Below are 26,959 nucleotides of genomic sequence, written 5' to 3' on the forward strand. Positions count from 1 at the left end.
TGGTCAGCTGCCCATGTGGGAGGCAGGTAGGGCTCCGAGGCGGAGCGTGCTGGGTGAGCCTTTGGGCTGAAGTTGTCACTAACTGGGAGGACATGTTAGGGGATGACTCCTGGGTGGAGAGCAGTGAGGCTTTTTTAAATAGTCCACAGAGAAAGCTTTGGGTAAATGGTCTTTGCATGTTAGTTCTGCCCTTCAGGAGCTGCCAAGCACAGCTTCAGCTATTCTCCACCTGCCTGGAGGGTCTGGGGAAACCAGAGGAGGAGGCTCCTGATGGGTCAGCATCCCTGGGGACCACAGTCAGGTATGTGTGTGTGTGTATATATATATATATATATATATATATATATATATATATATATATATATATATATATATATATATATATAAAACACACTGACAGTTGATCCTCATTATTTGTGAATTCTGTGTTTGTTGATTTGCTTACTTGCTGATGTTTGCTTGTAACCCCCAAACCTACACTCATGGCTCTTTCACAGTCGTTCAGGGACACATACAGGGCAATGGACACATCTGGCTTACCCAGCTCTCATGTTCCCACCTGAACGGTGCTCTGCCCTCTTGTCTCAGCTCCTTTACTGTAAACATGGGTCTTTTTGAGGTCTATTTAGTGCCATCTTTTGAGCATTTTTGTGTTGTTGGTGGGTGATTTTGCTGTTTAAAACTGCCCCCAAGCATGGTGCCTTGGCGCTGTCTAGTGTCCCCAAGCACAGAGGCCAAGAGATGCCTTATGGGGGAATTAGGTGTATTGGCTAAGCTTCTTTCAGGCATGGGTTATAGTGTTGTTGGTCATGAGTTCAATGTGAACGAACCAACAATACATATTAAACTGTCTTTAAACAGAAACACATACAAAGTAAGGTTATATATTGATGGGTTGATGAAAATGTTGTGACCAGAGGCTCCAAGGACCTAACCTTCTATTTCTCCTGGGAACAGTGGTGCAGCAATAACTAAATCAGTGTTCATGGCAACTTTATAAAACATAACTACCATGAATAATGAGAATTTGTGTGTGTGTGTGTGTGTGATGAAGCCACTGCTAAATATTTCTTTTGCTCAATATTACAAGTTAGTATATTTAACAAGATAATTCAGGGTTGCAGCAAGAATTTAATAAAATCCAGACATCCAGGTAAATTTTGGAAGCATTCTTACTAACCCTAACTGGTAGCAATCGTTACCCAGTTTAGCCATCTCCTCTTCTGCCTGGGTTTGAGCAAAAGACTTCTTTTTATTCATCCCGAACTCTTCGTCAGCTTTCATACCCAGCTGAATTCACAACATCTCACCAACTTGGTTTAGATACAAGTTTACATCGAACAGATCTTGGTGTCACAATGTAGCTGAATGTGACTTTAGTGTAGATCATCAGACCATTTAAAATTGGTTATGATTTTGGTTTTACCCCTGTGATTCTGACACCAGTTCCGATGTGTGTTTTTTCCTGCATCACTAAGCAATTCTCCGAGACGCAAGCTGGGAGATTTAACTAAAATTTAACTAAACTCTGACACGGTCTACTGCTATGGGAGGTAGCACCAGATCTCACAGGCTAAGGGCTCAGTCCCACAAGACTGCCCCCACTTCAGATGTTTATTGCAAGCCCAGGTTGTTACCTGTGCTTCTGACTGACAGGCAATGAATCAAACGTTCCCATGACTCTCTCCTTGCGTTTGATTAATTTGCCAGAGTGGCTCACAGAACCCAGGAAATCAGTTTGCTCACTTGATTACCCGTTTATTATTACAAAGGATATTAAAGGATCAACAGTCAGATGGAGAGACACACAGGGTGAGGTCCCCAGTGCGGGAGGTTCTGTCCTTGTGGAGTTTGGGGGCCAGCACCATGGCACGGGGATGTGTCCTGGTTCATCGACCTGGAAACTCTCATCAAGCCCATCCTTTTGGATGTTTATGGAGCTTTCCTTACATCAGCAGGATTGATTAAATCATTGCCTTAGGCCGTTGAACTCAATCTCCAGCCCTCCTCCCCTCCCCGGATGCTGGAGGGTGGGGCTGAAATTTCCCACCCTCTAATCACCCGGGGCTGGTTCCCCTGGCAACCAGGCCTCATCCTCTGGTGCAGTAGGGGCTTTCCCAAAAGTTACCTCACTTAAATAACAAGACACCTTGATCGCACTCTTCACTTAGGAAATTCCAAGAGTTTTAGGAATTCCATGTAAGGAACTAGGATGAAGACCAAAACTACATTTCTTCTTATAAATCACTGTCACATCTGTACGACTTAATTCCTGCACTTGGTAGACTGACAGTTTTTGCCATGGAGGGACAGATGGTACATGGGCTTGAGATTTCCTTGGGGTCTGATTTGTGGGCAGGGAAACTGCGGAGCAGTGACTCCCCAAGCCTCCCCCGCTTCCCCCACATCCCTCCAGGCTAAGGCAGGAAGTCTGCTTCCCAAGCCTTCCCCACCCGGCTCTTTACTTCCGGGCCTAGCCCTCCGCCCTGGCCCCTAGGCCACGTCAGCCCTTCCTAACTCGTTTCGGAGAAATGCGGTGAGACCAGGAAAGGACCCTTCAGGCCTTCACGGAGTTGGAAGTGGACGCGATTTCCCTGGGAACCAGGGCCCCGGGGCTCGGTGGCCTTCAAGGACCTTGAGACCCCTGCCTCCCACGGGACGTGCCGCGCAGGAGGGAGTCCTTGGGTGATCCCGGGCCCCTCACTCCTCCCCGTGGGTCCCCGGGGACCTTGTGGGCCAGCGGAGCGAGAGGAAGCACTGAGGCTGAAGGAGTGAGGCGGCTGGCTGCCGGCCCACATAAACACGCTCCATCACTGTAAATTATTTACGCGCCATATGGAGGCTGGACTGGCTCCTTGACGGGTGCGTTAATTAGAAGCTGAAGATCCAGCCTTGGCGCAGATTCCTGGGGGCTGCAGGGTGAGTGGAGAGGAGGGGAGGGAGGCTGTTTACTTTCCCTCAGCATCCCCTGATTAGAAACCTGCAGTGTATACCACCCCACCTCCTCCCCAGGAGGAGCCTGAACTCCGTAGACCAGTGGGCAAGGCCTCCTTCCAGACGCAGCTCCCACACCAGCCCTGGGCTTCAGGCACGACGACGTCTCACTGTTCTGTGTGCGGCTCCCACCTCCAGGCCTCTGCGTCATGTGCCCTCCCCCCTGCCTGGAATCCCTTCTCTTTCTCAGCATCCTTTAAGGGACAACTCAGTTGTCACCTCCTCTGCATGGCTTCCCCCCTCACCCACTAGAGAGTGGAACTTGCTTCTTTCTTGTGCCCCCAGAGCTCTGCACATCCTACTTAGCAGCGGGGCCTCCGGTCTGAGCTCAGACACCAGCTGCATCCCTTGCTGATAAATCTTGTGTTTCCTCAAGTGAAACCAAAGACAGTGATGCTTTAGGGTCTCCCTAAAGCTCTGTGGGGAGGATAAATACACAGCTTGACACAGTGCTTCACACGACAAATGACATCTCCTCATTATTATTGTTGTTGTTGTTGTTGTTGTTGTTATTAATATAGTGCTATTTCTCTCAGTTGTAATCACTTCCATCATAAGCCTTGCTCTTACTAGACTCTGCCCTACTGGAGTACATGGGCCACAGTTTTGCTCATCTCTGTCAAAAAACAAAGTGAAGATCTAATTGGCCTTATTTAGCGACTCATGAATTAGGCTCGTCCCATCCAGTAAATAGACAGGTGCTCCAAGGGGTTGGGCACAATGGAAGGCTTTTATAGGCCAGAGGAATTTGCAAAAGAAAAGACTGCTTCAGACCCCAATGTCTTCTTTTGGAGAAAGGGACCAGCGAGGGTCTTTACCACGCACGTTGTCTCTTCTTCCTTTTGGAGGGAACACGGAGAGGACCCATGGGATAGATTAGCTCATGGGTGCTGCCTGGAAAATTCCAGACTGGCCGATTAAGATTACATTTCTGGAGAAGGTCGAAACTGCAATTAGATCAGGTTTTAAATCCAGATTTGGTATCGTTGGATTTAGCACAAGCGAGGCCATTTTGGACCTGCTGTTTTCTCTTTAAATATCTCTAAACCTTTTGCTTCTGGCCCAGTGCCTGGGGCACTTAGTAGGTGTTCAATAAAGAGTATGTATTCAATAATAGCACACGTGTATCGTAGCCAACATCTACCGAGTGCTTACTATCTTCTAGGCTGTGTTCTAAGCCCTTTACATAAATTAACTCATTTAATACAGTAGTCCTATGTGATTGCTGTTTATCCGTATTCTAATTGAACACATGAGGAAACCAAGGCACAGAGGAGAGAAATAACCCATGCAAGGTGACGTACTTGAGCTGAGATTCAAACCCAAACAGATTCAAACCTCAGTTGTCCCACTGCTCTCACAATGTGACATTAGCAGCCCAGACTGGGTGTTCGCTGTGAGTGCCTGGCACCGAGTAGGTGTTCAGTGAATGTTGAATAAATGTTTGGAGTCTTTGTATGTTTGATGGCCCAGACTAAAGGCAAGCAAGCCACAAAGATCAGCTACTAAACAGGGTGAAAGTTTCTATTTGCTAAACTTATCTCTAGAAAATGTTTTTCTAGAGTCTCCCGTCCTGTGTGTTTTTCCTGAGCCGGCCTGCTCTAGACTCAGCACTCGACCTTCCGGAGCAGAGGAGCAGTCTGTGTCTCCCAGACAGGCCTGTGTTTCTGCCCTACCGCCACCCGCCCTGCAGGCTGCAGACCTCTTCCCTCTGCCTGGAATGTTCCTTCCTTTCCCTCTTACCTGCGCCTTCCCCACTGACACCGTGATCCATCTGGAAAACTCTTCCTATTCCTCGAGGTCCAATTCACACAGACTCTCCCCTGGGAAAGCTTTCCCACTGGCTGTGCTCTTCCTTAGCGCTCCCACACTCAGCACACGTCTAAATGATTTGTATTCACATGTCTGTGTGATCCCCACAAAGTGGTGAATGGCAAGGCCTTTCGTGCCAGATTCTTTCTGTCTGGCTCTGCCACCCTGTACAAGTCTCCCGGCCTGAGCCTCACTTTCCCCATCTGTAAATGGTGCCAATCAGGGTACCTACTTCACAGGGCTTTGTGCCCATTAAGTGGAAGAGCATGCATGGAGCACTCAGCCATGAGATGTGAACAGTGCAGGGGCTGCCTACCTGCTCCTCTACTCTTATTCTTCTAGAATGAACCCTGTGTCTTTGCATCTCTAGTGCCTGGCACACAGCAGGTGCTCAATAAATAAAAATGCAACTCAATTTCAACGAAGTGAGCATTTGTCAAGGACCCATCAGGTACCAAGGGCTAGGTATGCAAAGATGAGTGGCAGCTAAAGATCAGGATGCCTTTGTATAGAGATAGCCAATAAGAGACAGGATGATGCCAATATGGTACTTTCACCTGTCCATTAAGGCATTTGTTGTGCCAGGCTCCGGGGAGACAGAGGTGAATAAAATGTACTCCTGGTCCTCGAAGGGACATGACTGGGTACATAAAACTTACAACACAGGCAGATGACTGCTGTCCTAGAGGCATGGATAAAGTGGACTCCAGGCTCAGGGGACAGAGCCACTGGACTGAGGGTTAAGTTTGTAAAGGACGGGGGAGGGGGCTGGATGAAACAGGCTGTGCCTTTGCGCAAGCTGGCCCTTTTGCCTGGGACATCTTTCCTTCTCATCCTTCCTGCCTCAGATGATGCATCCGCTCCTCAGTGAATCCCCCTCGGAAAGCCCACATCCTCATCACTATCACTGCACCTTGTTCATTTCTTTTCAAGCACCAGCCATGGTCCTTAGTGAATAAAATGAGGAAGGGAAAAGGGAAACTAACATTTCTTGAATACCTGCTATATGCCAGGCACTGGGCTCTTCAGTTGACGAAAGCTATTTAATTAATTTCCCCAATGCTCCAGGGGTGTCCGTATTATTTTCCTCATATGGAAGACTACTAGAGAGGCTCCAAGAGGGCAAATGCCTTTGCCCAAGGTCACTGGCCAGGAAGTGGTGGAACTGGACTTGGAATTCAGGGCCGGCTGCCTCCCCACGCCCTTGATGCTTTCATGGTACCGGGAGAGGCCAAGTAGGCAAGAAAGGAACGGAATGATTCATTCACTGCCCCAGGCATTTTCAGCAACAAGTAAGTGATTTCCCTAATTCCCAGTCTGCTGTTAATAGCGAGTTGTGGTCGCTCGGAAAAAGGCTGCAGAAAAATAGGTTTTCTTCTTAACTCAGCAGCACCATCTGCAGGATATGAGGGAACACTGCAAAAATGCTCAGGGGCGAGAGGTCTCTGCTGGAGGGGATTCTGAGAAGGGACCTGAGACATCATCTAATGACCTATGATCTTAAAAAAAAAAAAAAAAAAAAAGCAAATTGAGACAAGAACAGGAACTTACTCAAAGTCACATGTTAGTGATATCAGATTTGAAGCTGTATTTCTTCTGACTCCCAGTTCAGTACCCTCTTCCCTCCCACTCACCCTCCTTCTTTCCCTCTCCCCTTTCGCTCTTAGTCTGTCCCTTTGTCTCTCTTCTTTCTTGCTGTCTCTCTTTCATTTGGTAGGCATTCACTGAGCACTCAATATGCCTTGGGCATATTCCTTCTTGTGGGATATAAATATTGACAGCGAAAATTTGCCTTTTAGGGTCACTGTTTAATTACTGATTAATTGCCATTAACAACATACTTCATCATTACAACGAAGACACATTGCACGTTAGTGTGCATCAGGCGCTAGGCTGAAGGCATTATCTCAGCGGGTCCTCACAGATGAGGAAGCGGAGGCTTAGAGAGGTTTGGGAACGCGCCCAGTGTGGTTCAGTACTCGTGGAGTGGGGATTCAGACCCGGATCCTTCTGACCTCAGAGCCAGAGATCTTAATCATTATGTCTTATTTACTCTTTAAAGTATCTACGGTTAGTACAAGAGGAAGCTGTACTCTAATTAGGACGTTGCTCCCATTTAAAACAATTACTTACTTCCTGTATAAGTGTGGTGCTGACTCTTCCCAAATTCATTGCTTCTGAAATCTCTAGGAGTTTATACTGAAGTTCCACCCTGCCCCAGGCACTATGCTAGGTGCCAAGGACACTGAAGTGACTATAACTCAGCTAGAAGCCTGTGGCCTTGGAGATGGCAGTCTTAAGACACAGTAATGGGCAAGATGTTCCCAAAGAAGCGCTGCACAACTCCAGGGGGCGCCATTCACACCACAGCTGATGGAAGCAGAACCTCCTGATTTGAGTAGTGTGCTGCCTGTGGGACCGTATATGGTGGCCCTGAGCCAGTGGGATGGGAAGGAGGGGCAGGGACAAGGGGGTGAGGGGTGGGGAGCAATCATTTCCACCTCTGCAGGGTAGGCAGCTTCATGGCAGAGGGCACTGGAGTGTGAAGGCTGCCAGAGCTGTACAGACTTTGATTTCCTGTTCTCTTAGCCTGGGAGGTAGGGTCAAGTTTTGAGGGAATACGTCTCTGCGTTTTGACCTGCAGAGCAGACAGTATACTTTGGTTTCCATTTCTGCATTAGCTCCCAAGTTGTGTTTTGTTTTCAGTTCCCAGGAAATTTACTCTCATTCTCATTTTGGGGTGGATGGATAGTTTGTCTCTCTTGGGGTGGTGGATTGCTGAAATTGGACCTCCCCGATTGCAGTAGCATGTCTAAAACCAGAAGATCAAGTGTGGGCACCCTTGCAGCCGTTTAAGGACTTCTTTGCCAAAACCATGGGAGAATGAACTCACTGCCACCCCAGAGAATGGAGCGTTCATCCCATAGGCAACAGCACCCCATCTCTCTGCACTTCCCCTCCCTCTCATCACCTCTAAGAGCATTTTGTCTGTGTATGTGCAAATTTCATTTTGTTTAACTTATAGTAGAAAAAACAAGAGGCACTTTTTTCATTTTCCAAATATAAAATTGTTTCATTAATAATGATTATACTTTGAAGATGCTAATTCAGACCCCTCCAGGGAGGGCACGGTGACAACCGCAGGACTGCATTGGGCCAGTTACTGGAAGGATGCCCAGGATGCAAAGATGTAAAGGACAAAAAGACCTGCTCCTGGACCAAGGAGCCCTTACTCTGCTGCTGGTCCTGCAGCCACAGGAATGACCACTGTGGGGAAGGATGGTAGTGATGAAGGATGAGTGAGGGAGACGGGGAGGCACCCTCCAGCACCCCTTTAATGGCAGAGCAAGGAGATGGGGGAGAGACTCTTTTCCATTCTGCCCTGGGAGAAAGATGTGGATCAGCCTCTTGATTTCACATTGATTTGGAGTCAGAAGGTTCCTTGCTTTCCGTGTTGTGGGCTAAGTGGTCAGTCTGGGACCACAATCGGCCAAGATAACCTTGCTTCTATGGGAAAATGAGTTCTCAGGTCCAAACAACTGTCTTAGAAATCGACTGTTGGAACATGTCCCTTTGTTAAGTTGAAGCGCCCCTGTGAAAAAAGCTATGGGCTGGGAATTCTGATGCCTGGCTTCCAGGCTGCCCCTCGCCAGCTGATTTTGGGCAAGTCATGTCATTTTCCCCTTTGCGACCTCGCCTGTAGGATGAGGAGCTGGGCTGGATGGATTGCCACGCTCCTTTGGAGTCTGAGACTTCAGGACTTCTGAGCCTCTTTGTTGTGCTACTTTCATTTCTGGCATACGTCCGCATTTCTCACTAAACAGACAGCTTCTTCGGCCCAGGGCTTGTGGGCTCCAGATCCGTCTGTCTCTCCTCTGTGCCCAGGGAGGCCCTGGACCACTGCTGAAGGGCATCAGGAAGGGAGAAACCGGGGTGTTTCTCTTCCCCTCTGCTTTCAGTCGTGTCTGGCAGAGGTTGTATTTCTTCCTCGGCTCTGGCTCCTACCATGGTCCCAGCTTCTTTGAGGGTGATGCCAGGCCTTGGGTTCCTATGATCCTGCTGCCCCCTGTCCCTCTAGCTAAGGGATCTCCTGCTATTGTTAATCTCCAGGTCGCTCCATGATTTCCTGGTGGGCTCTCCACCTTTCGTCACTCACGTCACCCATTTTCCATGTTAATTTTCACCTGTTCCAAATGCTTCATTTCTGTTCACTTGGTTGGACTTTGACAGAGGCATTCAAACTTTTGTTGGCTTTACCTTATAACAGCCAGCAATGAAGATGATGATGGTACTAATGTGGATGATTATAACCCCTTACTTGGTGTGTAACCTCACACAGTACAAAGCTTTCACTCAGGGTTCTGTAATCTGAGTCTCATAATAACAGTGTGACGTGAGAAAGGCATTTATCATTAATTCCACTTCACAGAAGAGGAAATGATCTCACTGAGCTCACACAGCTGATATAGAGTTGAAACCAGAACCCAAGGCTTTTGATGTCTCATCTAGCTTTCTGTCCCTTTACTTTTCATCATTATCCCACTTACCCCACTGGAATGGTGACTTAATGCTGGTCATTCAGGATGGCGTTTTCTTAAGTGGGGGGCATAAGCCATCAGTCGATGGTGTGTTAGTTATCTACTGCTGTATAGTGGGTTACTCCTGCACTTTGTGATGTAAGAGAGCATCATGGAGGTGGTCCATGCATGCATTGAGGCTTTCTCCATCCCACGTTTTCTGGCTTGATTGTTCACTCAGAACTTGATGAGTGGGTTCAGCCTGGGAGGGCTCTGAAGTTGTACTTTCCAACAATTTGAAATGGGGTCTGGCTGTGGTGTGATGAGGGGCCTGGCTGATGTTTGCCCTGGGTAGCATGGAACACCCAGGCTTCTGCCTCTAACCAAGGGGCAAGGGCAAGAGGATGAAGCCTAAACGTATTCATATTAAACTCATTACATAGGAAAGACCACTGTGTCTTTCTCTCCGTTCGTATTCTTCATCCAGTCTAGTGTTTCACATGACACTAGAAGGCAAGGTAGATCTCTGTATTAGAGGCACTTACAGGACCTTTGAGAAGAAAATTATTTTCTAGTCCTAAGTCCCCAAGGATCACAGGTTTCGAGAAGGATCAGAGTCATCCCATCCATCACATCCATCACTTTGTCATTAATAAATATTTGTGTTCACCCGTGCTCACATTGTGCTATTCTCTTACTCCACTGTCAGGGAGTCCCTGCCAAGGATCTCACCTCAGTTATTTCTGGAAGTCCCAGGGGGTGGCCCATGTGTCCAGGGAAGCTCGGTCCTTCTGGCTCCCACACCATGTTTGCTCTTCCTTCCACAGCCCCAGCTTTCTGCTCTGATGTCTACAGACAAGCTTTGGAAGCTCCTGCCAAGGCTGGTGTCTGTGTCGGGCCCACTGTCTCCATCCAGGGTCACACTGTCTTCCCCGCTGATCTGAGGAGAACACCTGTCTCTTTTTACATCCTGTTTGCAAGGCGAGACCACCTTGCTTCTCAATACACAAGATGATGTTAATGGAATAATTTCAAGTTTTGTTTTCTTCTGTTTCAGCCTCTATGCATACAGTTCTGGCCCAAGCGCCAAGGCATAAAGAAGCGAACTGAGAGATTTCTGAGCCATTGCACTCAAGCTGTCCCTTTATCTTCCACATTATTCCTCCTGTCCCATTAGAACAGTGCCCCAACACTGTTCCTTCGGGATGATGTTCACTAAAGTATTGGGCACAAACACTGGTAAGGGATGTGTTAATTATCTATCATTTCAAGGCACTGCAAACCTGACAATGTAATTTTGTTCAACCATGATTCTTAGGTTCCAAATATTTTTGAAAGCCTCAGAAGGACAAAACCCTCAAGGTCAATTTAAACCAGTCGTGGTGGAAAATTGGTCGGTCAGAGACAACTTAGCTGCACTTGCTGAATTGAGTAAAGGGCATCTATTTGATGCAGATAAGGGATGTGACCAGGAGGAGGACGCTAACTGAATTAAGCCCTTAGAAGATGCCTTTCCTCAGCTAAAAGGAGATTTCTGAAAATCATAAAGGAAAAGGATGAGAGAGTGCCTTGATTTTTTTTTTTTCCTTTTAAGTCTGTGATATGGGGAAAAAAAGATGAAAGAGAATGACAGGAAGTTGGCATTGAGTGAGCCAAAGAGCAGCTGTCTCTTGGATCTGGAGAGTCTAATTAATTTATTTCTGGGCGCTCAGCAAGCCTGGCCACAGGCTCTGGAAGGACTCAGGCTCATATTCATGGTTGGGATGAGTATGGCCGGTGAGTGAGGCCCTGCCCTTGAGTTAGCTGGCGTTGGTGTTAGGGGAGTCTGTGGAGACAGACATTGTAACCAGGGGTTTTATTGTTTTTAGATTTTCTCCGTATCATATTTCAGTGCCAATGTCTGCCTGAGGTAATGGAAATAGTTAAATGATTTGTGATCTTTTAGTATAACAGCTGTTTTCCATCGAAGAATTTGTCTTTGGGTTCCCCCCAAAGCAGACCCCAGGCAGAGACTTGGATGCCAGCAGTGAGATTGGAGGAAGCTTCATTCAGGGAGCGGGGAAGGGAGCCAGGGGAAGGCGAACCCGGGTCACTGAAGGTGTGTGAGTGAGCCAGTTGTCACTGTGGGCGCCTGGGTCCAGTGTACTAGGGACCCTGTAAGAGGCAGGATCAGCTTATCTCAAAATTGCCCCTGAGGGATGAGGTAACCGGGGTATTTGCCTACTAATTCTTGTCCTGTATTACTTACAGATCACCTGTGGAAGTGTTAGCTCCCTGGCCTGCCCCAATAGAGGGCCAAGTGCAGAGAAAAAGGAGTGTCTGGGAACTGTCACCAAACTGCAGGTGACCTGTGGGATGGGCTGATGGGGTGGGGTAGGACATTGGCTGGTATGAAGTGCATCCATAAAACCCCAAAAGACTAACAGCCTACAACAGGGCATGCCGCCTAAGGCGGATTGAATAACTAGGGCTCATTTGGACAGACAGCCATCCAGGACAGGGGACACCATAAAACTGACCCAAACAGCATTGCTCTTGGCGTCAGTGACCACAGGTACCCATGCCACCTTGCATCAGAATACCAGCCTCTAGCCTCTCTTTGCTGGCTGCCTTTCATTAGTTGGACCCAGGACTTGGTGATGTCCAGGTAGCGATGGAAAAACTAGAGAGGTACAAGGAAGGACCCCGGAGAGGATTCTAAGGCCATGACAAGCCAGAGGCATCTCTGAGCGTATTCTTGCTATAACAGGTATTCTTTGCATTAAGAGTAATGAATCACCCCTTATTTAAAACATGGTAAGTAGCTGAGATTATTAAGAGTAAAAAAAAAAAAAACAAACAAACTGCCTTGTCCTGGAAGGAAGGGAGTTGGTCAAATACTAAAATTCACACTTAATTCCTTCACAGCCAGGCTGTGGACAGACAGAGAATGGAGAGTTACTTTTCGAACTCAGAGCACTCCTATGAGCCATGCTATTACTAATTGCTAGCATTTACTGAGCGGTTACTACATGCTGGGCTGGGTTGTGCTCTTTACATGTCTGACCGCACCGACTCCTCAGAATAACCCAGTCGGAGAGGTATTCTGAATGCCCCCAATTCATATGTGCGGGAAGAGAGACTCAGGTTAAGTAACCTGCCTCGGTCCTGGGAACAGCAAGGGCAGACCTGGGATCTGCAGTCAGGTACGACCTCATGAACTTGAGAAGAAGTTCTGTAAGGGGACCACCAAGCTCAAGTATGCCCTCTAAAGTGGTTTGCGTACAGGTGGGCCAGAGTAACTGAGTTGTTACTGTACGGTTGGGGTCCTGGGTTTCGAAGTGCCGCCTGTGCTAAGTGGTTGGAGTAGCGCCTGCCCAGTGGACCACTTCCTGCCCTAACGTTCCACATGTGGGTCCAGACTTCCCAGGAGCGGGAGGCTCTGGAGCAATGGTGTCCTGGGAGTCGGGTGATTGAGATGCTTACTTTGGGTTCCACCCTTGGCTGGCTGTTTGACTTCAGGCAAGGGACTTAGTCACCAGGGAACCTACTTTTCTCATCTGTAAAATGAGGATAATGAGACCTGACTCCTGCCTTTCTCGCAGGGAGGGCAGGAAGCTTCCTGAGATCACCTCCCCAGAGCCTTTTGATCTGCTTGAAAGAATCCTCCTTAATTGCCCGGCCAGGCACTCGAGCAGCTGGGCGAAAGTTTTATGACCCGAGATTCCCACAGCCCATAATCCACATGCTTCCAGAAGCCCTCTGAGGTTCTCAACCAGAGATTCGGCTGGCGGACGTCTTGCCAGGCCATCAGCAGAGATTTCTCAGAGCCTTAGTCATGTAATAGGCGGTTTCCCAGGGAAACTCTTGCCAATGCATCCACTTATTCATGTAGTGTTTCTTAAGAGCTCTGAAGCGCACACAGCAATTTCTCACCCCTCCCCAGACCTGTCCACAGCAGTCAGTTCTGGCATCATGGAAGGCTGCCAACCCTCAAGGACAGCTCCAGGACACTTTAGCCAGAGCTTGGATGTGCTCTGTGCCCTCTGGTTCCAGTTTTTAAAAGGCTTCTTCATGTGAGGAGTATGTCCACCTTCTCATTTCTTGTCTGGACCATCACAAACACGTCCTAAAGACTCTCCGTGCCCCCAGCCCCGAGCTCTGTCTCTGTCCGCCTCACTGTGACCTGATACACACGACGTGCTGCGTTTCTCCTTAAAACCCATCAGTGCTTCCCTATGGGCCACACCATAAAAATGGAACAAATTAACTTGGCATTTAAAGCCTTGCTCTAACTCAAAATCTGGCCCCACCTTTCCCCTCTTTCCTCATTCTTCATCTCTTCCCATGGTTGGTTCATGGATTCAGTCAGCCATTCTACTTTATTGGCTTATCACCCACTGTGTGACAGGTGCTGCGTTACACCCTAGGGACCAAAATAAGACCTCTGTTCTCACGAAGCTCACAGCCTCATGGGAGATACAGACACGTACACTGGTGAGTGCTGTGAAGTTCCATAAGTGCCATAACATGGGGGATGGAGGGTGGACAAGAGCCCATCGGAGGGGGTCTGAGTCTGCCTGGGGCAAGGGTATGATGCCCAGGGCACTCAAGGATGAATAGGATGCAGCCTGACAAAGAGCCGGGGTGAGTAGGGGGAGTGGAAAACGTGTCCCATCAAGATGATTTTAACACGAAAGAGGGTGCAGAAAATTGGGGAGACTCACACGGCAATTCATGGCTTGGGAAGAAGCCCAGTTTCTGAAGGCCCTGGTGAGCCTTGTTCAGATGCCTGGACCTTATCCTGGAAGAAAAGGAACCAGAAGCAGGAAGGTCGTGTGGTCTCCACCCTCCTGTCTGGGCAACCTGGGAGGTCCTCTCAGACTCCCAGGCCACCCACCCCCTTCCACCCCCCACTGCCCCTGCCTCCTTCCCCTGCTCTGCGCATTTTCCTCCTGCTGGGGTTCTATCCATCTGTCATGGTCCCCTTCAAATGCTATCTGGACCTGGGGTCAGAATTCACTGTTCCTTCCTCTGAGCACCTGGAGTCCATTACTTGTATGCTACCTTTTATTGTATTCCACTTTATATTTTATGTCAGTTGCAAATGTTCATCTCCTGCACTGGACTGGGAGTTCCTTAAAGGGTGTCTTAACCCTAGAATATTCACATCTGCATTTCCCACAGCACTTAGCTTACAATGCTTTAAGCCAGGACTTTCTCAAGCTCTTGTTCCTCTGCTTATTAGCAACGTGATCCTGGACAAGTCACTTTATCTCTAAGACCTTGAGTTGTCTCATCTATAAAATGGGGATAATGATTTTTATGGCATAGGATAATTGTGAGGATTAAGTACCTGGTTAACACTCAATAAACATTAGTTGCCCCCCTCCCTCCTCTGCTCTCTGGCTCATAAAGATTGCTGCAACATCTTGGGAGAGCATCCCTGAGGGAGCCGGGCCTCACTTTTCCCGTGGGTCCAGAGGAAGTGTTGGGTGCACATGCGAGATCCCATCTGCACCGGTTTGCTCAGCACCTGTGCAGAAGGGCAAGACATCAACATCATTGTGTGGAGTCTTAGTTATCAGTGTTCGTCGACGCCACCCACTCTAATCTGATTTTTTTTTTTTTGACATCATCCATGGAACACTTGTCCTTAGTATAAACAAAAAGAAAATGCTGGAAAGGAATTGTGAAAACAAATTAAATCATGTGAGTCTCTTTGTCTGGGATTATGCCCTAAACCAAGGTGGGCTCCCAGGGAGAGGAGACACAGCGGTCTGTCTATGAGTTTTGCCCTTTTCTACCTGGGCACTGCTCAGCCTGTGTATAGAATCTGTACTCTGGGGTGATAAGGGTCATTGTCATGGCTGTGGCTGTCTTGACATTTCTGTCACCGGCAGCAGCCTCCTCCCCTTCCCCCTCATCACTGCCTGGATGGGGGGCAGGGAAGACCCCCACCTCCTCACCCTCCATGCTGTTCTCTACAGGCACCGTCTGCATGCAGAATCTCCTAAGTCCTTGTGCTGCGTTCGTACAAGCTTGATTCTTACAGCAACCCTGTGAGGCAGGTAGAACAGCTTCCATAATTGTGATTGGCGAGAAATCCCAGTGCAGAGAAGTCGGGTGACTTGCCCAAGTCACAGCGTGAGCTGGGAGAGGAGTGGCGGACATGCAGGGCTGGGGTCGAGTCTCAGGTGGTCTAAAGCCTGAAGAAGGTTGTTTGAAAGAGAAGACAGCCTTGTTTCTCAGTTGCCAGCCCTGCCGATATAATGTCACTATGGTGTCTGAGGAATTTTTTTAAGCACCAGTGGAAGCCAGTTCCTTTTTCTACCTCCTTTTGGCACTTGGAAAACTCACTGTGTGCCTGGGACCTATAAGTGCTGGCTGTTTGAATAAAGACTGAAGGAGCCCATGAAGACTAAAAAGGAGATAAGGGTTTATGGGGCTGGTGTGATTTCTGGAATGTTCCACAGGTGCTTCTGACCTTCCTGCCTGGCTCACAGACATGTCAGATCCCATGAGCACAGCCATCGCCTGTCACCGAGGAAAGTGCCCGAGACAGGCCTTCTCCCTCTGCTGCTTTACTCTTATGTCCTCATGGGAAGAGCAGACATGCTGTCATTTTGAGGATACTGGGAAAGGCTGATGTTCACTGGGTCGCGTTTGTCTGCGGAGCAGGGTTAATATTTGAGTCTTCCCGTCTCTTTCTTCCTTCTGGACCTGCCTGGGTTCTGACACGTTCCTTGCATTTTACTCTTCATGCTTTAAACTACCCTCCCTCTCCCTGCAGGTATTTTAGGAAAAATTTTGGCCAAAGAACAGAGATGATTTTTTTTTTTTTTTTGTCAGCCTCTTAATTAATTAAAAAAAAAAACACTTCAATCAGGTAGGGTATGAAAGGTTTAGAATTCTAGGAGACATACATCAGCAGATGGATTTTTTCATCTAGACCCTTTCTATTTTCTACTCAAGATAATATTGGGATATATTAGGTGTTACCTGCACCGCCTTCTCCGCTGTCTGCTGGAGAGACTTTGCTGCCTGACCTGTGAGCACCATGTGGGTGGGCTCGGTTTGGTGGGAGGTAGGAGGCTCTGGGGCGGGGTTCTCAAACTGCACATCACAGTCATCCTGGCCGCTTGAGTCAGAATCCCCTGGAGATGGCCCAGCCATGGGGAATTTAAAACCGAATCTCCTCCTACCTAGAATGTGGATATGGATGGCATGTCCATATTCTAATATGCAATATGAACCTCTGCTCCCAGGCAGCCTCCATTTCAAAAGATTATTACATTTAAATAAAGTGATTTTCTTCCCTCTCTACTGAGAGTTCTTTCTATCTATTATCTAGTGGAAACAAGCACCTATTAAGAGAAGTACCTCGTACTTAGTGAGAGGAGTACTCTAGCACCTACCTGCGGACCACACCCTGGGGCCCCTTCAGCCCTCTTACAGCCCCCGTGGGGGCAGTTTGGAGCCCTTTCTTCTCCCAGGCCTCTGGACGACAGGCTCTGTTGTAATCGAACCCTCCGGATTTCCCTGGCAACCCTAGTGCCCGAGGGTCCTTTCCTCTTAACCCAAAGGACCACCCAAGATTCCTAGAATTCCCCACCACCAGCATCCCTCAGCCTGTGCCTCAAAGTAGTGGCATAACATTTTCCATCTGATCTGTATCCTAATTTTCGGCTGGGAAAAAAGTCCCTGTAACTATAGCTCCCACGGAACTCATTTCTCAGAATTCCTCCAAGAACCTGGGACGATTGAGTGTAAGCAACACAGAACTGTGGACACTTTGTAACACTTTCTGACTCTTCCTGCCAGTTCATCCTGTTCTCCTCAGCTGGGTGAGAGCTGTCACGAGGCTGGTGTGGCAGCCTGGGAGGAAAGGTGACAGGGCCTCTTGGTCTCCATTAAATGCCAATTTTACACAAACTGTACAAGAAGATGGGCTTCCCAGAAGCACGATGCTCTCTACTTAGGGTTTTGATTCACCGGAAACTGCATATGCATCAACAGTACGATCTGACGTCCCCACTCTGCGCACACCTGATGTGACCCTAGGCTATATTCCTGCGAGTGGTCCCGTTCTGTTGAAAGTCAGGCCCATCTGGGGGATCATGGTCAATTCTGGGCATTGGCTTAGGGGAGAGCATGCACAGACTGGAAAGTCTTTAGAAGATGGCAGCTGTCATAGGGAGATTTGAAATGGTTTATCAAAATGAAAAGAAATAAAACTAAGACAGTCTGGAGACCTGGGCTTAGGAAAGAACAACAGGTATATTCTTTATGGCCCCAAGAGCAGCACACTGTGCATCAGGCTGGGCCAGGCTGTGCTGCAGTAACAAAACCAGCCACAGAGACCACAGCGGCTTAATACGGTGTTGGTTTCTCTCTCACACTGCTGAAGCGCAAGGCAGATTGTGCATTCTCTTTAATTTTGTAAATAGCTGTGACACCATCTGGAATATATGGCCCGTGGGCAGCTACTGCCAGGGGGAGAGAGAGATGGGAGAGGTATGGCCACTTCAAGTTGCCTCAGTCTGGATGTGCCGAAGATATATGACCAGTGAGACCAAAAACACTTACTATTCGGCCCTTTGCAGAAAGTTTGCTAACCCTGACATAGAGAACCAGCTGGCTTCTGACGTCTCTTCCTTTTCTTCATTTAAACTGACTTCTGTAACACTATATGCCAAGCGCTGTTTTAAATGTTCTGCAAATATAAGGTCATCGGCTCCTAGGATAACCCCATGAGGTGGATCATATCATCTCCACTTTCAGATCAGAAAATTCACATCTAAAGACATTCAGTGAGTTGTCTGAGGTCGCATAATTAGGGTGTGGCTGATCCAAGATTCAAATCTGGGCATTGGGTTTCCAGAATACTTGCTCTGACCACTACACTATGCATGTCACACAAGCTTGCTATGGAAACAGACTTGAGATGCCAGGGGGCGGTGAGAGTTTGGAATCCACAGAAATCATCAGCTCCCAGGGAAGCAGAGCTGGAAGAGGGCTCAGACAGCACCAGAACCAATGCCCCCTCCTTTGTAGGAGATGGCCAGACTCCTGGGAAGACTGAGGCCCACAAGGGGAAGGGAGGTCAAACTCTCCCAGAAAGATCTTGGGGCTCCAGAAGGTAAAAGGCTAGGGAGAGGTGATCGGACCAAAGCTCTTTAAAAATGATAACTTCCAAAAATTGTTTAATTATGGAAATTTTAAAACATACCCCAAAGTAGAAAGGACCCATGCAACCTTCACTCAGTTTAACAATGATAGACATTTGCTAATCTCATTTCATCTGTCACCTCCCAATGATTTCAGAGTAGAGAATAGAATTTTTAAAATAAATCCCAGAATCCTATTATTTTACCCATAAACACCCCAGGGTCCGAATTCATTTTGTTGGAGGATTTGGGGGAGAAAATGAAGCCTCGATCAGCCCTCTGGGGGAAGGGGGCTGCTGTTCTCTGCAATGTCAAGGGAAGGTCTGCACACACCTATCCAGCTCTGGTCCTTGATTCCGGGCTGTGGCCTCCCTCCCTTGTGAGTGATGCCAGGGCCTTCCAGACTCGGGCAGCTCCTAGCGGATAAAAAACACATTGTGAAATGCTGTCTGTAATCAGGACGAAAAAAAAATGTCTTGAGTGGATCTCTTATTCACAATTGTCCTCCTTTCCGGAATGCAGCCTCCTGCCCTCTGCGGGGCCTCTGAGCCCTGCCGGATGGGTGTCCGTGTCGGCTGAGTCACCTGTGTTGTTCCTATTATCTTATTTACTCGTGTTTGTCATTTTCGAGCAGCATGACTCACCCGGCCCAGAGGGAACCGGAGAGCCTGGAGAGGTGAGTCTGTTATCCAGCCCTCACAGCCACTCCTTTGGAAATGAAATCCTTTCCCTTTGAATTCTCATCTGAGCACCGGAATGAAGGGACAAGCAAGTCCGAGGAGGTTTTTGGATCTTTCAGAAGGGCTGCTGGTCAGGGTGCCCGGCTCTGGGGTGGGTCTAGCAGCCTCATGGGATTCTGGGAAATTCTCGCTCCCACTCCCCGACCTACCTCTGGGTCTTCCCAGAGAGTCTGTCATTCTCCACAGTGTTGGACTGGGCCCTTCAGTAGCCGAGGAGAGAAAGCTCTCCGCTCAGTACCCACAGAAGCATCCTCCTCCGGAGGCAGGCAAGGCGAGAAGCAGGAGGGGGGCCATTGGCGCATGCCCAGTCTGCCCCCTCCCAGGCCTGATGACATCACCCCTATATGCTGTTGGCCTCCCAGGCCGGGCGTGGGTGCTGTGCTTGGTTCCCCATCCTGCCCGGCTTGGAAGAGAGCTGGGGAGTCCTTTGATGGCATTTCTGGACCACAACAAACACTGGGTCTCCCTCCCATTTCCAGGTCGGAGCTCACCACCTCCCTGTCATCCACAGCTGTGTTCTTCCACACAGCAGCCGGAGTGATCCTTCCCCATGGTAGGACAGATCCCAACACCCCCCTGTTTAAAACTCTACAGGGGCTTCGCTGGCATGTGAGATAAAATTCATATCATCACCATGACTATCAGCCAAAGTGCTCTCCACCAGCCTAGGGGTGGGGGGTAGGGCAGGGGGCCTTGTTAGAGACGGAGTCTCAGGTCCCACTCCAGACACGCTGAATCAGAAGCAGCATCCATATCTCATTAAAGCCTGAGACACCCCCACGACCTACAAGGGCCCAGTGGATGGGGCCTCACTTTGACTGCGTATCAGAATCACCGGGGGAGTTTTTACAGCGGAAATGTGCAGCCCCCCAGGCCTCAGGGATCCTGATTCAATGGCTCCTCACTGCTACCCGGAAGGTAGGTTTTACTGGTCCTACATCTGCAACTGAAGAAGCCAAATCTCGGAGAGGTTAAGCATGGCGTCCAAGGGCACCGCCACGCGGAGGCTGAGGCTGCTGCAAAGGCAAGAGGAACTGAAAGTATGGGCTCTGGATTCAGGCTTGTGTGGGACTTGATTCCTGCAGCACCTCGTACAAGCTGGGCAAGTCATTTATCATCTGAGCTTCATTTTCCTTATTTGTAAAACAAGAACTGATGTCACGGTTAGGAAGATTAAATGAAATAACGTGTTTAGCACTAGTGCTTGCAACATGTTAAGAGCTCAGTAAATGTTACCTGCCACTATTGTCATTGTTACTTATTATTCCTCATCCTCAGTCTTTTGGACCCTTTATGCAACAGAAGCTCTGAATTTTCTGGCTCTCGGATTTTTCTCTGTTGGATTATGAGGCCACTGTGGCACAGTGAAAATGGCGTGAGACTTGGAGTTCTCTTGTTTGTTGTGTGATTTAAGCAGAGCACTTGGCCTCTCTCATCCTCTGTGTTCCTTATCTGTGAAATGGGGACATGAACACTCATCCCCAGAGTTGCGGAGAATGCAGGCTGTGATGTCAGGCCTGATCATTCCGGGCCTGAATAGGCTGAAATGGGCTGAGCTTGTTAGAATGTGAGTCGTGGGTACACCATCAAATCCTCGTCCTTGAAATTTCACCCTACGCATTGCAATAACCTTGAGCAACGGGGCCGCTGAGGGAGAGAAGAGTTCCTCTCTCCTGACAGGAGACCACTATTGGCTTTCCAGCTGGGTCCTACTCTCTTTTCTAGTGCTGAGAGAATTGGGGACCCAAAGGTGAAATGCAATGGGCCACCAACCAGGGACACCTTAGCCCCATCCGAGAGGCAGAGAACACAGGGGCCCCGCTGCCTGGATGCACATTGATTCTACCTTTACTAGCTGTGTGACTTTAGGCAAGTGGTTTAACCTCTCTGTTTTTAATTTTCCTTGACTGTAAGGCCATACCATCTACCCCCTTGAGTGACAGTAAGGGAGGAATGAATTAATAAATGCTTGGAGTCACATTCAGCATCTTGCAAGGGCTCTGAAACAGCTCTACACTCCTTCCCCAATGAGCTGAAATGTCTCCTTTGTGCTCCCACCTAATGGGGCTTGCAATGTTCTCTGTTAATCTCATTTCCCCATGAGCTCATCTGTGTTCTGGGTGCCTAGCAGCAGAGAGCTGGATACATACTTGGTGTTTATTATTATCATTGTTTTTGTCAGGAGGAATGAGAGAGCTCGGTGGTTAGTGAACAGGAGCTGGACACCTGCAGACCAGTGTTACAGGAATTGGACTCCGGTCAGCAAGACCTGCAGCCATGGTCGAGGAATGCCAGGTCCCAGGCCAGGAGCAACCCTCATCGTGTCAGTGGGGCAGAATTACTCAAGTTACTCACCGCCTGCGCTGTGCCTGGGGCTGGGCGTGTGCGCGCCCCTCCCTTAGGCCCATGATGTTGGAGAGATGGGCAGGTGACAACTCACCACCGGGAAGAAAACATTCTCACGGTCTGCCAATCACTGAAGCCTCAGAATTTTATTTCTCTCATCAAAGTCTCCTTCTGTCCACACTGAGTCGGGCAGAGAGGAAGCTTTCAGAATCTTCGGAGGGGAGCATCTGTCAGAAGAGCAAATTTTTCTCTTGCTAAAACTGACACTGACCCATTTTAGGCAATCGAAATTCTCTTTTTACCACATTCTAAGTCGCTTAGGAGTCCCTTCTTGTGAGGAGGTGAGAAAAACCCTTCCCTTCGGACATTTGCATATTAAGTTTTAAAAAAATTTTAGTATTTATTTATTTTAATACAAAGCTTCGGCATTAGCAATTTTTTGGAAAAAATAAAGTGTACAAAAATATCATATTAAGTTTTAATTTAACAAATGCTCATGCAGCACTAGTCTGCAGGCAGTTGCAGGACTTCATAACAATTAGCTGATTCTAACCTTCAAGATGACTCTTTGAGGCAGGTAGCATTATCCCATTTTATAGGTAAGAAAAACCGAGGCGCAGAGTGGCAATTGTCCAAGGCCCACAGCTAGTATCACAGAGGCGAGCGTCTCCTAGCTTGGCTCCAGAATCTGGGTCAGATCCTGAGGCTGTGTTATCTCAGTTTAAGTCCTGCAACCTTCATTTAGGTCTGCAACCACCCGCAAGGTAGCTCTTACTCCCATTTCCTCAGAGGACACCGCGGCTCCAAGATGTTAACTTTGCTCAAGGTCACACAGACTTAGGTGGCAGGGCTGCAGTGGGCATTTGCTTTTGTCTGACGCCAAAGGGACAGTAGGCTGAGCTAACTGCTCCGCCCACGGAGGAACGATGTTCTACCTTGAGAGGCGTCGACACCAAGGGCTCTTCCCTCACAGCTCCTGTGGATGGTCAGGAGCTCCCACGACTCGAATTCTCCTTCTTTCTCTTTTTCATTTTCTTTCTTTATCCCCACTTCTCACAGTTGGTTTGGAACCTGTAGTTGAATGTTGGATGGTGGTGCTGATGACCAAAGGCATCTTTGTCTTGTCATTCACACTGTTTTCCAAGGACGTTGGTGATGTACTCCTGGCTCCTTGGGGGAATAGGCAGAGCCCTGCAGGAGGAGGAAGAGGACGGTGGTGCTGACAGTGGCTCTGCCTCTTGCTTGCAGGGGAACTTGGCCAGGTTACGTAACTTGTCCGAGCTTCAGTGTTGATGTCGAGTTGGACAAGACTTAGGGCTGGTTGATTAGATTTTTGAATTTAGTGTTTTTTAAGCTGCAGAATATTTAAATTATAAGGAATCTTAGAAGTACCTCCAAAAACTCCAGATATGTCCAAAATGGTATCATGGGGGCCGTGAAGGACTCTGCAGAGCTCAAGACTGGAAATCACTGGATCAGGTGATACCAGACTTTGCATGACAACGTGAACTGGTGTGTCAGCTTCCTAGAACAGCAGGAATAAACTACCATAAATTTGGTGGCTTATAATGACAGAAATATATTCTTTTATAGTTCTGGAGACCAGAAGTTCAAAATCAAAGTGTCGGCAGAATTGTAGACAGTCCATGGGCTCTCGGGGAGACTCCTTCCTGGCCTCTTCCTAAACTTCTGGGGGCTCTGGCCATCCTTGGCTTTCCCTGGTTTGGGACTTTATCACTCCAGTCTCTGCTTCCGTCTTTACATGGCCTCCTCCTCTGTGTTCTATGTCTTCTGTCTCTTACAAAGACACTTGCCATTGGATTTCGAATCCACCTGGATAATCCAGGATGTCCTCAACTCAGAATCCTTAACTTACATCTGCAAAGACCCAAATAAGGTTATGCTCAGAGGTTCCAGGCGGTTAGGACATGAACATATCTTTTTAGAGACCACCATTCAACCCACTACAATCAGTGATGACTTGTAAGCATCTACCACATGCTAAGCATCCCAGGGATACAGAGATAATCAAGACAAAACTGCAACTCCCTGAGAACCTCTAGGCTCATTTGACAATTTCTACTTAATTTCAGGCATTTGCATTGATGCTTTCTTCCCTTCTTCCCTCCCTTCCCTTTCTTTCTTCCTTCCTTCTGTCCTTCCTTTTAAAGAGGAACTTATGGATATATAATTTACAAACAGTAACCTTTGCCCTGCATTGGTATACAGCTGGGGAAGCAGCCTTAGAGAGGTAAAATGCCTGCCTCCAGCGTACACAGAGAGGAGGAGGAGGCAGCGGACGGGATTTGAACCTATGCTTTCTCTTACCAGGGCTTGCATCAGTCTCCACAGTCTCTAAGCTTCCTCTGGGCACCTCCAGTTCCTAGTATATCAAGTCAGGAGGCTGACAAGATGCTTTCTAGAAACCCTGAGAGCACTGCCCTTGGAAACTCCCATCATGAAGGGCAGGGGAACACTCCTTATTCAAAGCAACCCTTCAGTGTGAGGAGACTTCCTGACATGGAAATTTGTATGCCTCCTATAAGCACCACCTGTTTGTGTCTGTGTGCCCCGGGAAGTGGATTTACAGCTTAGGATGTCTCATTTCAATTGAACTAATCCTCACAAAATGGCCAAGTGATGTAAATGATTCCCGTGAAGAAACTGCAAGCTGCAGAAAGGACTAATGCTGCTGCCTGAGGGCACAGCAGAATAGCTGACTCCGTCCCTCCCCAACTCCTAGTGCTCGCTGCTTCTCAGCTAATGACTGGATAAAAATAATGGCAGTCCGATTGCATCAATCACAGAGTTGGTCAAAAGACTTGAAATACTATGAAGAATAATGTTTGAAATATGGTCTCTCGTCCACTGTCCTTAATAATGACTCTCTTTGAGTGATCACTGTACATTGACACAGCTAATGAAAGCGTGAAGCCACGGCAATTAGCAAGACATTTAGAAACTTTTTTCAACTGGTTAAAGTCATGATATATTTAACCCAGCCCCTTACAAATATTGATTAAATTTGATTATTTTAAATTTATTACTTCAAAGTGAAAGGTCATAATCTATTGGTCAAACACTTATTCCTCTTGCTATGTTGAAATGGCTGGAGAAATATCTGAACACTTCATAGCGACATCTTAACATGGACTCCTTGGTCGTCGTTAAATATTGTTGGAAGATGCACAGAGCTTGTTGCTGAAGAGTTGAAGACAACTTAAATAATTCAGTGTGAGAGGTCTGCCATACAATTACTGGAAAGTCTAGATGACTCCAACATAGTTCAGCTTATATTATTTCTAGGTTCTTCATTTCTGTAATGAATTACATTGGAGAACTCTTCCCTGTGAGCTCTTAAAGAAAGATGTACCAGAAAAAAAAATTCTCAATAGTAAATGAGTTTCTTAACAAAAGCAATGTTTTTGGTATTTGTATTGACTGGAATGAAAAAAATAGGTAAATTTTCAACTGAGTACCTAATATGAAATTTATCTGCCGTATTGTCCACAGCAAGTTAGTGAAGCCAGGAGGTTAAAGCCACAAAAGCACAGAGCACAAAAGAATTGCACTGATACGAATCATTATACAAGAAGTTTAAAATATAGCAGAATTTTTATAATACAATTAGGGAGTGCACCTGAAAATATTTTGTTCAAGCAGAGAATTCTCTCATTTTCTTTTAGCAAAATATTTGAAACAGTGAATGAACAAAAATCAAGGTTTCCAAATTGTTTGATCTTTTCAAGGATGACAAGGGACTGTTGGGAGTAAGCTATAATAGATACATTTGAAAAAAACACAAGCATGCACTTAAATAGTCCCTTCAAGGTAAGTGTCATGATTTAACAATGAACAAGACAATAACTGATTTTCAAAAACAAAACAAAACAAAACAAAACTAAAACCCCACAGTAAGATACCGTCACACATGCACCAAAATGGCTAAAGCAAAAAAGAGACAATCCCAAGGGCAGGCAAGAATGTGGAACACCCAGAACTCCCACAGTCGAGGGAGTGTATATTCATGGAACCTGTTCTGGCCACTGTTTGGCAATATCTACAAAAGCGGGACATAGCAAACCCAGTGACCCAGCAGTTCCACTCTAGGGATGTACCCAACAGCAGTGCAAACATCTGCTCACTGAAAGATGGCAGTGAATGCATGTAACGGCACTATGCCTTTTTTTTTTTTAAACATTTTTTTATTGAGTTATAGTCATTTTACAATGTGTCAAATTCCACTGTAGAGCACAATTTTTCAGTTATACATGAACATACATATATTCATTGTCACATTTTTTTTCGCTGTGAGCCACCACAAGATCTTGTATATATTTCCCTGTGCTATACAGTATAATCTTGTTTATCTATTCTACAATTTTGAAATCCCAGTCTATCCCTTCCCACCCCCCACCCCCTTGGCAACCACAAGTTTGTATTCTATGTCTATGAGTCTGTTTCTGTTTTGTATTTTTTTTTTGTTTGTTTTGTGGGGTATTTTTTAGATTCCACATATGAGCAATCTCATATAGTATCTTTCTTTCTCTTTCTGGCTTACTTTACTTAGAATGACATTCTTCAGGAGCATCCATGTTGCTGCAAATGGTGTTATGTTGTCAGTTTTTATGGCTGAATAGTATTCCATTGTATAAATACACCACCTCTTCTTTATCCAGTCATCTGTTGATGGACATGTAGGCTGTTTCCATGTCTTGGCTATTGTAAATATTGCATAACAGCACTATTCCTAATACTCAAACACTGCAATGTTCCCAAATGCCCACCAGAAGTGAAATGGATAAACTCATTGTTGTGTATTCACACAAGACAGTACTCCACGCAACAAGAATGAATAATCCAAGACAGCCTCAGTCACGTGGATGAATCTCACAAATGAGATTTTAAGCAAAAGGAGCCAGGTGCACAAAAGGGTGCCTCTGATAGATTCCACTTATGTGAGGTTAAAAAAAAAAACATCAAAATTAATCCGAAAGTTAGGAGAATGAATTTTATTTACAAACCAAAACTAGACTCATGGTCATAGATAACAAACTATGGTTACCAAAGGGGAAAGGTGCTAGGAAGAATAAATTAGGAGTTTGGGATTAACAGATACACATTACTATATATAAAATAGATAAACAAACAGGACCAACTGTATAGCACAGGGAACTATATAATAACATATAATGGAATAACATATCTTGTAATAACATATAATGGAAAAGAATCTGAAATATGCTCAAAATTTTGTAACTGATATGGTACTAGATCCCCAAATGCTCAGAGGCCACTGGTCTACACCAGCATTTAGCCTTTAGAAACAGATTATTTTAGTTGATATGGGTCAGAGACCAGGGAGGTGAAGTTTTGAATCTTAGCGCTGCCACTTACTAAA

The 26,959-nt window shown here is 47.0% G+C and overlaps 1 long non-coding RNA gene across 6 annotated transcripts; it reads left to right on the plus strand.

Annotated features, from left to right (window-relative positions):
* LOC123613542 (uncharacterized) lies at positions 1 to 24,974 on the plus strand. 6 transcript variants are annotated; one of them, XR_012502260.1, is made up of 4 exons: positions 6 to 301; positions 10,381 to 11,666; positions 19,107 to 19,148; positions 19,692 to 24,974. It is a non-coding gene; the product is annotated as an uncharacterized LOC123613542 (long non-coding RNA). The 6 variants fall into 6 exon arrangements; XR_012502257.1 differs by having other exon boundaries at positions 45 to 301; positions 10,381 to 10,562; positions 11,574 to 11,666; positions 19,107 to 24,974; XR_012502256.1 differs by having other exon boundaries at positions 19,107 to 24,974.
* The last annotated feature ends 1,985 nt before the right edge of the window (positions 24,975 to 26,959 follow it).

Source organism: Camelus bactrianus, chromosome 25, assembly GCF_048773025.1.
Source record: "Camelus bactrianus isolate YW-2024 breed Bactrian camel chromosome 25, ASM4877302v1, whole genome shotgun sequence".
NCBI lineage: Eukaryota > Metazoa > Chordata > Mammalia > Artiodactyla > Camelidae > Camelus > Camelus bactrianus.